The sequence below is a fragment of the Lichenostomus cassidix genome, chromosome 4A, assembly GCF_008360975.1.
Source record: "Lichenostomus cassidix isolate B80296 chromosome 4A, HeHo_3.0, whole genome shotgun sequence".
NCBI lineage: Eukaryota > Metazoa > Chordata > Aves > Passeriformes > Meliphagidae > Lichenostomus > Lichenostomus cassidix.
Window position 1 is genome coordinate 8519903 of NC_139485.1, and position 12302 is coordinate 8532204.

A 12302-nucleotide genomic window follows, 5' to 3' on the forward strand; every position below is an offset into this window, starting at 1 on the left:
GCTTCATTGCTTTGAATTACTTTCAGTTTACCCCAGGATTAGCATATGCATGACAACTCCTGCAGAGAAGCTGATGTGCTGGAATCATGTTTTTTTTTTTGCAGTAGTGAACAATTACTTACTTGTGTAACCATTCCTGATTGTTTTCTTCTGTAAAGATCATTTTTAATGAGTCTCTGACGACCCATGTAGGGGGTCCTGACTTGCTCCTAAGGAGTGCAGGAGTTGGAGAATGAGGTTTCCTGGGGCATTGCAGGTGGTTTCTGGGACAGCACCTGTATATAGCCACAGCCACAGGCTGAGGGTGGGTCTTTGCTGCAGAATAAACAGGAAAGGAGTTGATTAGGCAGAAACAACTTTCAGGCAGCTTATTTCAGCTGATGATTTTAAGACCTTTTACAGGCAATCCACAAGCAAAATTTTAGTCCTCACAGAGATGTTTTATTTCTCCTTTTGCTTCCTCTGGCAATCTTGTCTGAATTAATATATAACTGAATAGCTACTGAGTGTGGCCACATAGGCATTGCTTACAATATAAGACTTGGCCTTTAGTTAGACCTGCAGCAATTTTTAAACATTAGTTTGGTGATGGGGTAGTGATACACATAGCTGCAACTCTTCACTTACAGGAAACATCTGATCTAAGCAGAATTAAAAGGGTGGATGGGGGAAGGAATGTTTTCCAATCCAGTCTTGCTGAACAGACAATTAACAAGATCATTAAACTGCCTCATTATAACCATGATAATTACAGGATTAACACACTTCACTTCAATATCTCTAATTTGTTTTGTAATATAAGGAAGATGGGGAGATGATTCCTCTATATGTGAGACTTTTGGACAGCCAGTATCAGAAATTAGGGATTCTTGGTAGTTAAAGTGCAAGTGAAGGTGAGACGGCTGGAGGAGGAGGTTTGGGAGGCAGCAAGGGCTGCCAGCCCCAGGTTATGCCATGGGAAGTTTTTGAGTTTTGGACTAAATCTAGCTACTGTGCTTGATGCTGTTTTGGGTCTGGGAGAAAATTTCAGATGAGTACCCAGTGGGCAAATCAGTGCATCAAGGGAAAACCTTCTGTAGCAGGTTTTGAGAGCTCCAGTGACAAAGCTGAGGAAATGCATGGCCTGGAGTAAATCAGTGAAACTTTGTCAAGGTCAGGTCACTGAATGCACCAGAAAATCAGTAGTTCCAGCTCTTCCAGTGTCTGTGAGAGCAGATACCTTCTCCAAAGTCCCACTTGCTGAGGCTGTTGTGGAGGGACAGGGGCTGCAGGGCTGGTGCCTTTTGGCACTGCTGGATGAGCTCATTAAATAAACCAGACCCATTCCCGCCTTTCCTTACATCTGCAGCAAAAATAATGGGAGATTGAAAACAAAACTTCTCTTTTATGTTCTGCATGGTAGATAGAAAGTCTGCTTATGTTGTGCAGCAGGATGCACAGCAATGTGTCAGGGTGAGCATAGACATCCTAGAGAGGGAAGAAGGTTGTTATACCTGCGGCTAGTGGCACCTGCTGGAATTGCTAACACCCATGGGGCAGAGTTTGCTGTCAGTGTTTTCTTTGAAGAACTCCCTACATGTGCTCCATCAGAAGCCTGCTGCAGGCAGGTTCCCAGCCAGCTGTTTGCAGCTGGGCCAGTCCATGCTTCAGTCCCCACACTGTTGCATTCAGTGAGGTTGTGGGGCCAGGCAGGTGAAATTTCAAATTTCAGGGAAGTTAATGTAGCTCACAGGGAGTCTGGGATACAAATCTCAAAGGTGGGAACCTTCTGGGGTCTTTTGGGAACCTGGTACTTCTCATGCCGCACAGGAGATGTGAGCTTGGGACATGACACAGGGAGCTGTGTTTGGGAGGGGATTGTACACAACCACATTGGTATCCACTGGGAAACTATTTTTAAGAGAGAGAAGTCAGCCTAAGGCTTATGAGAGAAAGGTATCCAAATATAACAGCTTGCTGAAGTGTGTGGATGGACTGTTAATGAATTTAAAGGAAGACTTCCATGTTATATGTTCAATAATTTATCTGTCAGAAGGGGAAAAGGAAAATAGCCAGTCTGTGTGGCTGGCTAGCAGGAGTTACCTACTTCTTTGATAGACTGATGAGCTGTTCAGAGTAGCTGCTGTGACCCTGTACAGTTCAGAAAAACACGATCCTTGAGGCCAGCCTAGTGGGAATTTGCCTGAGAATCCCCTTGGATATCAGAGTAGGCCAAGGAATAGGTAGCTGTGTATCCATATGCAGCTAAACAGAATCACACATATCAAATAGATGTAAAAAAAGCTACATATGCTAATACATGACGTGTATGTGAGCTCCAAAGATCATTTACTCCAGACATAAAGTAGTAGGTGCCAAGTTTGATCAGGATATCAAAGGTACCCTAGGACCTGTCAAGTATGACTCCTCCATGTTCTTCTGAAAATTTTAACATGAAAAGACAAGGCAGAAAAGGGTCTGACATTATTAACGATGACAAGATCCTTCCCCAGCACTCCTTGCTCATTTTCCCCTAATGAGCTTTGGTGGGACAGATGCTGTGACGAGGAGCTGTCGCTGCAGCAGCAGCAGCTCAGTGTGATGTTGAGATGTGAGGCTGGTTCCTGGCTGGTGGGTGGTGGGAACATGGGCAGCTGCTTGCTGGGGGCACGGAAACCCAAGGGCAAGCTCCAGTTTGTCAGTAAACAAACAATGCAAGTGCATTGCCTGACAGTAGAGAGAGGAACTGAATTCTATTAACGGGAGTTCAGACAGTCTGGCAGAATTGGAAATGCTGGGAGAAATTTCGAGTGCTGGGAAGGAGGTGAAAATATAAAAGGGCCTCTCTTTAAATGAAACTATTCACAGCAATGGATACATGGCAGGGCAACAATCCCATGGGACACAATCCTGCCTTTATTTGGGTCGAAAGGTCGCTGTTTTGTGCCATGTGCTAATTGCTACATTGCAGCTCTCACAGATTTGATCTGTATGATCTGAGTTGGATTGCAGTGCGGGAAGGTCAGAAACCTCGCACAAAACCTGTGTCAAAACACAGCACCAGGAGGATGGTCTGCTAGGGGCTGAGTGTGACAGAAAGAGCCTCAGCTTGATGAGGAAAAATACTGTTTTCAGCTGTGGATGTGAAGGTTGATTTATTGTATCTGTAGAATGAAAGGAGGCTGGTCAGGAAGGCACGGGTGTTTCTCAGGGCGGTTTGCAAGGATCACTGCTCTTTGGGAAATATCTCTTGCAAAAACCATTACTCCTCTCACTAGGCAGATGAGGTGGTGTCTGCACCTTGCTGGCAGCCTCCCTCTCTGATGCTGTTTGGTTTGCCTGCAGGCTGTATGAGCAGTAATGCTATCATTATAACTCAGGCTTGACAGCAGTGACAGCAACTAATGTGTCATTTGACTGGGAGAAGGGGCATCTCACTTGTTTTTTTTAGACAAGGCAGGACTAGAAGTTCAGCTGCTTGATGGCACAGTGAAGTGCTTTTGTCCTGAGTGCCATGTCAGTACGAAGCTGCAGTGCATTTATTGAGCACTGAATAAAACATTTTTTTCCCTCCCCTTCCTGTGTGTTGCCGGCTAAGAAGTTCAAAGCTATCAAAATCAGCAATTAGTAGTGAGAGAGACTGGTAGCAAGCCCAGTTTTTCCCTTCTTGCTTATTCTGACATAGTTTTGTTATGTATTCATAATTTTCTAAGTCGTTTTGCCACTTTGACAGTACTGCCAAATGAAGGAGGAAGGCAAAGCCATGTTGCATCAACTTCCATCTTCCATTGTACATTGTAACTTTGGAGTTTTGCTGTTTTATTGTTCTCTTTGTGCTTATGGCTAAGGATTCCTTCATGATTATTAACTGAAACTGCAATTGCAAAGTTTATCTGCAAACAGAACAAAGCAGTCAATCATACCCATTTGTTTCTTCACAGATGCTAAATCATTTACCTCTATAGTTTATAAACCTAAAGCTTGACTTGAATCCCTTGAAGATTTTCTTCTCTTGATATCGTTTATTACAGTGATTTATTGTCTGCTATCCATTTATATCTAGCTTCATACAAGAACTCTGTTATTTTTAGCCTGGTCAGAGGGGAATTGTTGGATGCATGGGTCCAGTTTTGTGGAGATATGCCCACAGATTTCAGTGTAAGTGGGATCAGGCCAGTGATGAATGAGGCTCTGACTAAATTTTTACAGCCTTTCATGCAAAAGAAGTGTATGCGCCCAAACCCACTAAAATTCATGTGCCCAAAAGTGCTAAAATTCATCTGTATTCTGGGATCCTGTTAAACAAAAAAGCAGTAAATGCACAGAGCTCCTTCTCCCTCTTAACACCAAAGCAATGTCCCTGAGATTTTCTTCAGGAAAAATAAAGTTGGCTTGCACAATGAACTGTGAACCAAAAGTCCAGTAATAGGTGGGTGCTGTGGTTGTGTTCTGGAAAGGAAAAGGTGAATCTCTTCTGTCCTGTTTTGCTCCCATCTAATTTCCTGAATCAACACAGAAAATAAGTATGTCCAAACTGGAAGAAAAATATCCCCATAAATGTAAATCCCTAAAATGTAATCTATCATGGAATTAAATGATTTCTGGAAAACAGGGAGATGGTAAAAAGAAAGGTTTTTTTGGTTTTTTTTCCTTTTTTCTTCTTTTTTTCACCTTCTTTTTATTTCTTTGTCCAAATTTACGTGAAGGTAAATCTCCAGTACCTGCAATCCCCTGCAAAGCACCTTGCTTTTATTTCAAATTGATAGTGCAAGTGAACTGCAGTAGCATCATACCCTAACCAGCATTTCTGCAGTAGTCTGGGGGCTCTGCCTTCTTTCACATTTAATGTTTGAGCAGCAGATGGAGCAAAGGACCAGATAAATACTTTCTGGATCAATGTGCTTAGAGGAAGTGACAGGACAGGAGGGAGAGAGAAGAGCCAAACAGCTGCAGCATGGCAGCAAAGGGGTGATGATAACGAGGGCTGGGGCCAGGGAGGGCAGGCATGGGGGTGCAGGGCAGCCAGAGGCACCTTCCCTTGGCTGCTTCAGCAAAGCCCAGATTAATCCTGGGCAAAGGGCAGCATTTCTGAGAACTTTGGAGCTCTGGGAGGTTAAAGGACAATAGACTATTCTTCTCTCCACCCTGGCTGCAAGAAATTAGATGAGTACTGTCAGCACTCGAAAGAAGTATATATTTTTGCTTCCCAAGATTCAGTGTCTAGACTCAAATGGCTTTTCGTAAAGCTATCAATTTTGGCAAAAAAAAGGTTAAAGTTGTATTTCAGAGAGGCTGGATAATACAAGCTTTCAAGGTTCAAAAACTAAGTTGGAAAATATAAGAACTTAAGGAAAGTCATCTTAAAGGCTGACACAAGACTTCCAAGTGTTTGAATTGGGCAAGCTGGGGTGAAATTGTTAGCACATCATTGGAATAGGTTCCCTAGCTAAGAAGTCTGCATGCTGAAGGATTTTTTAGGATAAAATTTTGGCAAAGTTGAGGCAGGAATGATTATGTTCTAGCTGGTTCTGTGATAAGAATGAAGGGTTAGATAGGACTAATTTCTTGTGTGTTCTTCTAGCCCTACTGCCTCTTGTGTCCCTCCTGATTTGAAGCAACATCTTTGTGCCAAGATCTTCTGCAGAGGGGAAAAAAGTATTTGGTTTTCGGGTGTGTTGCTAATGATTTACACAATTCAGAAGAAAACTTGTACTCAAAATGAGAGAGAAATAATTGCTGATATGTTGAAGGGCAATCTGGCCTTTTATTTTATATGCACACTCTTTCTTATTAGATAAATAAACAGCATGAAACTTTATGATTTATTTAGGATAATGAGTCAGAAGTAAATGTGAAATTTCTCTGAGTCTACACAAAATACTGGCTGTCATGTGTATTTAAAAAATCCATGACATACATCCAAACAACTGAAAAGCTCTGTATTTTAAATTACCTCCTAAGCAGTGACAACTTTGGTGACTTATTGGTTCGTATAACACTTATTTTGTTATCACAATAAGTAATTCTTTTCTAAACACCTCAACGTTTCAATTGTACACCTGATTGCAATTCTTTTTCAACCCATTTATATTACCATTAAGTTTGGCTGAAAGGTGTCACTTTTCCACTTTGCTTGGGTTTAGTGCTGACAGTTATACCAATGAATTGGAGCAGCTATTTTATCAGCCATCAGGCACCCTGCTAGTCAGTAAATTAAAAATGCTAAAATCTCTGCTTTTATTTTCCCTGTTGCCTGTAATTTGGAGATGTTTGTTTCCATCTCCTACCTGAAGGTTGTGTGATGGTTTGCATTTGATAATTTGGTAATAATGCATTGGAAATGTAGAACAGTAATTGTATCCTTAATATTGCAGATACAGAACTAGATGAAAAAGGTAAATGTTAATAGAAAGATGGGTATGGAGGGTTCTCATGGATCTTGTCTTCTCAGAAAGCTTCTGTGTTTCATTCATGTCTGTGCCAAGTCCTTGTCTTCAGGGCCTGATACATTGATTGAAAGCTCAGCTTAACCCTTATTCCATTTATCTTCTAATTTCCATCTTTCATATATGACACTTTTCCCTGAAATCTTCTGTTGAATTGTAAGACAATTAAGCAGCCCTTAACCTTTTCATGGCTGTTTTAATCTCGTAGGGGCTCCCATTTTATGGGTTTGATTTGATCTGGACATCAAAAGATCAAGTTAATAATGGTAGATGGAAGCACTACCAGCATGAATTCTTTCACCACATCATCTGGTTGACAGTTGCTGCTGGATGAAAAACTGGCTGGATGGTCAGGCTCAGAGAGTGATGGTGAATGGAATTCAATCCAGTTGTCAGCTGGTAACAAGTCCTGTTCCCCAGGGCTCTCAGCTGCTCCAGCCACCCCTTGTGTGTCACCATGTGGTGCAGAGCACACTGTGGGCACTCACTGCCGTGGCTGTGCTGCTCTGGCACTGCAGCACCCTCATCGTGATGGAGTAGCTGCATCTGTGTGTGCTCCTGTCTGTCTGCAGTTTCCCACTTAGTGATAATAGGTGCTGATGAGCTGCAGTGTCTCTGATCTGTGCATAATACTGCCTTGTTTCCATTCAAATGTGTCTGAAGAACAACTATTTCACAGACGTCTGTGCGCATACAAATCTGCTCGCAGGTTGAGATAAAACAGGGAGATAAGACAATGGATCACACAGTCTGACTTCAAACACACATCAAGAGTTAGTGCATTTTAGGATCCTGCTCTCTGCCTGGTCATGCTTTTACTGCTCTTTGGGGGAAAAGATGGACCTTTAAAGAAGCTGCCCAAGTGATGTTAAGCTCTAGTAAAATGTTAAGAGATCCTGCTTAAGAAGCAAATTTTTATTATTGTTTTCCCCTTCAGAGACAGTGGCATCCAACCCAGGCAGGTCCCCAGGGGCAGATTATGAGAAGATTTAAGTTCCTGCCTGCTCCTTCAGGTCTCTAATAGATTTAAAAGCAGTAAGAGGTAATTTTCTGTTTCTATTTTTCAGCACCAAACCTCTGCTATAAATTTGCCCGTGGATCCTAAGTTTTTACCTGCCACAAGAAGGAAAACTACTTCTGCCCACATACTGTTTTGAAAATGAAATAGCCCTGGAGAGTAAATATGACATAGCTGAAGGACAACAATATTCAGCCTTTCTGGTGGGCAGATTTCATTAACTTTCCAAAGTACATCATAGATGCTCCTATCTGAAGCTACTGATTGCACGAACAGAATTCTTGTACAGGCCAAATATACAGTATGTAGCCGTTTTGTTGAGGGGAGTGTGGACAAATACTGGGGGAAGGATGAATGAGAGTTGGCATCTTGTTCCTAGTTTGGGACATCTGCACCTTTCATACACCTCCAGGCTGATAGATATTTTTGGGATGAGTGTTCTGTGAGAAATGTTTCTGTTCCTCTCTGTAAATCCCTCATGCAAGCCCTGCTGGGACTGGTGTTCTATCAGCATGGGTTGATTAAGCTTCTTGGAAGTTCAGGATTTCCCTGAACAACCAACTTTAGACAAGACACTGGAGGGAGCACAGATCTGCTTAGGGATGCCCTCATTCCTCATAGGCATTTATATGAGTATTATTCCCATCATGTCATTACATGCACTGGCTTGATTACTTCAGGTGCCTGAATGCTGTAATACAAATGTGTGGCATTTAATTCTGTTTCTTGGCATATTTGCTTTAAAGAAGACTGAGAGTTAATTTCCCAGTGTCACTAAAGGCCATAAATAATATGGAATGTGTCAAAAATAATTAAGAGAAATGATGGCGAACACTACAACCTCAGAAACAGACATTATTTGCAAATAACTTTTGGCTAAACTCCTGAGTATCTCCCACCCCATGGGACCCATCTCACTGGAGTGACAGAGCTTTGACAACCTGCTCTTGTCTCAGAGCAGGAGGCTGTAGTGGTTTGAAAGAGTCCATCTCAGTGTTGTGGCAAATGCAAACAGGCTGCCTTTCCTCCAGGCACATCCTGCCAGCTGCCTCCTTCACCCGTGCCCTGTGCCAGCTCTGTGGGTGACAGCTGTAAACCCTAATGGGGACATGCTGGGGCTGCTCTGTGCTGGGAAAGGTCAGTGCTTTGTCCACCTCCCTGAAGCTTTCCTGGTGATAAAATGACAGTGCTGGGTCTCCACACAAATGGAGCTGTACTGCCTTGGAGCAGCTCTGGGGTTTGGCAGTGAAAATAAATCCCCAATTGGTGCAGAGACCTGCAGCTCCTGGAGACTTTGCAGAGAGCACACAGTGCAAGACAGAGCCTCTGCTGCTGCCTAGGAAATAGCTCTGTGTGATGGAAAACCTTTCATCACCAGGAAAAAGTAAAAACTTGAGGTGGTAAGGCAGAGCAAACCAGAATACTGGTGTTAGGATTACAGTCTGGCCACTTAGGTATTTGCATTCCAAAATGATATACTGCTTTTTTTTTTTTTTTTCCTGCCTTGGCTTGGATCAGTTATTAGTGTAAAAATGGATCAAACTGTGTGATTTACTTATTACAGAGGCTGGACAGCATCTAGTGCATGAGAGGAGCAGCACAGAAATAATCGTGGTCAATGCCAATGGATCTTGTTCACCTGTTTGAACTCAAGATCTTTTCAGAAATTTTGTGTATGCTGATATAATTAAAGGCTCACTGAGGTAGCTGGGCTATCTGATGTTTTCAGCTGGACATTTCTACATCTGAGAGCTGCAGCCAGAAGATTTTTAGCTTTTCAATTGTGTTTTTTGGAATAGAACTTATTTCCTGAGGATTGGAAGAGCTGCTTTTATTTTTAGTGTTAATTGCTGAATAATAGGACAGATGTGCAGAACAGTAAAACTAAACAAGAAAAGCAGAGTTTGTTGAATAATTAAGAAAATGATCTGAAATTTAAAAAGTTTTTCCTCTAGTCTCTTTCCTGAGCTTCATTGTTTTTCATTGAAGTATAAAGATTCAGGAAATGTTAACTAGCAAGTAGCCAAACAATCTTGTGTAGCAAGGGCTCTCCAGCTTTGTTCTCAGAGAATTGGCACAAGGTAGTTCTGGGCTAGGCAGAAGATAAAAGAGAGGTTATCAACATGACAGATTCTTTTTCATATTTATTTGCTGAAAGTCATTGAGAAGTGCCTGTAAACTCTTCCCTGTGGAAATAAAGAGCTGATTTCTCTCTGTTGAAAGAATGGGTTGAAACTTTTTGTTTTCCTCCCAAATCCCATCTGTTTTTTGCTCATCCCTCTTGGCAACTGGAGGCTCTTACTCACCTGTTGGCACAAAAACGTTTTATCTGTCCATTCTCTTTTGTGCCACAGCCAACACGATGGTGTAACTCAGTTCTGTGTGCTGAGCTCCTGCTGATGGGAGAGTCTCTCTGATAGGAGTCTGCAGTGACTGCAAGTCAGTGGGACACAGATTTCATTCAGTGTTCCCCACAAAGCAGAGTCTGACCTCTGGGTTTAAATAGCTACTGAGAAATCTTGTCCCAGTTTCTATTCTAGTGTTGTAGATCTTTGGGGGTTGATTCAAAGCCCCTCCTATTGCTTTCCACTGTGTATTTGGTATGAAGGGGATGAGTTGTGAAATATTAGCAGGGGTTTAGGATTGGGGAGTTCCATTTGATTCAATGGTTCAGGATATTTCTGTTGAATAGCTGAAATGTGTTAAAAGCAAGACATTTAAGAAGTAGCCATTTAAATTAGATATAAGGTGTTAAGAGAAATATTTCAATATCTTGGACTCATTGCTTTTTAGTAGAGTGGCTATGAATCATTTAAACATTGAGTTTCTTTTTTTCATGTATTTTTCTGATGGATCACACAGGGCTTTTAAACAAGGGCATGGTAATGCTAGGAACAAACTAATTTTCCGTGGTCCCTTGTTGAAGTTTCTCAGAGCTGCTGAAAGGTGCTGTATTTACACTGGCCTAAATACATATCAGCAGGGAGAGGAAAATGGAAAGGATTTACTGTAGAGTAGTTTATCAAAGGTCAAATATATAAAACAAATTCCTTTTTATTTCAAGTAGACAGAAGTAATCTGGGTAGTAGGCTGAACTTCCTTGTACCAAAAGACAGGAAAGACATTTTCTTTATGTAAAAAAAATAAAAATGTCAGTTGCAAGTAAGGGAAGAATTCCTTTCTGAAGAAAAAAACCCCAAATCCTGTACATCAGCCTGGTACCTAAATAAATTTGCTTGTTAATGGTGCAGAAGTTTTCTTTAATATAATCTTATTTACTTCTACCTTGTTCAGTAGACCAGAGAAAAGAATAAATTGTGCTGCTCCTGTATTACCTCTCCACTGGAACGTTTCACTGACACAGAGCTTTGGCACTACATTTCCATTCCCTCCTGACAATTCAGAGCAGTGTGAGAGTGCAAAGTCTTCCTTGGCACTGGCACACAAATTTTGCAAGTCTGGAAGAACAATATGGTTTTTTTTTTTAAGGACTGGATAATCTTATGTCAGTACCAATGTTAGTTGTATTAGTAACAGTGCTCAAGCTATGAGGATTCAAATTTAATATTCTGAAGAGAAAACTAGTCACATATAGACAAGTAAGATTATTCAGCCCAAAGCATAGCACTGTATCATTGCATTAGTACATTTGGACTTAAATAAAGGCAATAGAACTTCAAATTCCCCTAAAAATCCCCTGAAAATGTATTATGGTGATGAAAGGTTTATTTGCCATTTATTAATATACATGTTAATGATGTGCCCAGTCCCTAAGTGAGTTACCCAGTACACTCATGTGGAAAATTGTCTTTATTCCCCATGCTTTGATGTGAGAGTGAGTTGCTACAGAAAACTGGAGACTGTACCCACCAGCTCTGCCATCCTGATTGTGCATGATGATCACCCAGATGTACATCCATGCCCATTTATTTTCTTCCAGCTCTTAAGACTGTGCAGATAAGTAAAAATATTAAGAGCACAAACATATCCAACTCACAGCCTGACATTTCCTCACTTATAGTAGGAGAAAGCTTGGGATTTTATGGATATGTCGAAGCTCCCATGGCCAAAAGTCTCTAAAAACTATCAAATGCACCTGTCTGGATGCAGGAGGCCTCCTTCCCATTTGAGATTGTTGCTTGCTTTAGGGCTGGGTGTTCTTAAATTTTTTTCTTTTGCTTCCGTCTGCTTTGCTGGTGTAGATTTATTTTCCCATTATATGTATGATGTTCAGTGCCATCAGAGTGAAAACCTCAAAGGACAGAATTTGTGCAAGGAACTAGGAACTTAAATGAAATAACAATCCCCAGGACTTTTCACAGGTAATAGTTTGAGGGGAAGAAGTGCACATTGGTTATTGAAGGCAGCCTGACTTTCTGTTTGCTGATTGTTTTTCCTCTCAGAGTACACGTGTTGGAGCTGCATAGGGTCAGTATTCTCACTGTGCCTTGGCTCAGTCTTTCAGCTCAGAAAGCAATTACTCCTTTCATTTTGTTTGGGATATCGCTGCTGCTGGCAAGGAATGAAGTTCAGACTGGCTCTGTCGAGTGACTTGAAGGTCCAGTCTTCAGCTGAAATATCCTGACTGGTTCTGGGCAGAGGGAATTAGGAGCAGGGAATGGTATTTTGTGGCTGATATTGAGCCAAGGTGTCCCACCTGTGTGGGATGTGTGCTCTGAAATGCAGGTGGGGTAAGGCAGCTGCTCACAGGGACACACGAGTTTGTGCATCTTCAGAGCAGCAGATTTGAAAGTGGTTTCTGAGAGGGGAAAGAGTGTTTTGCAGCTTGGTGTTAGCTACAAGAAATGTGGGTGAGTGGGTCTCCATACATAAAGTTTTAATGCTGACTTGATCCACTG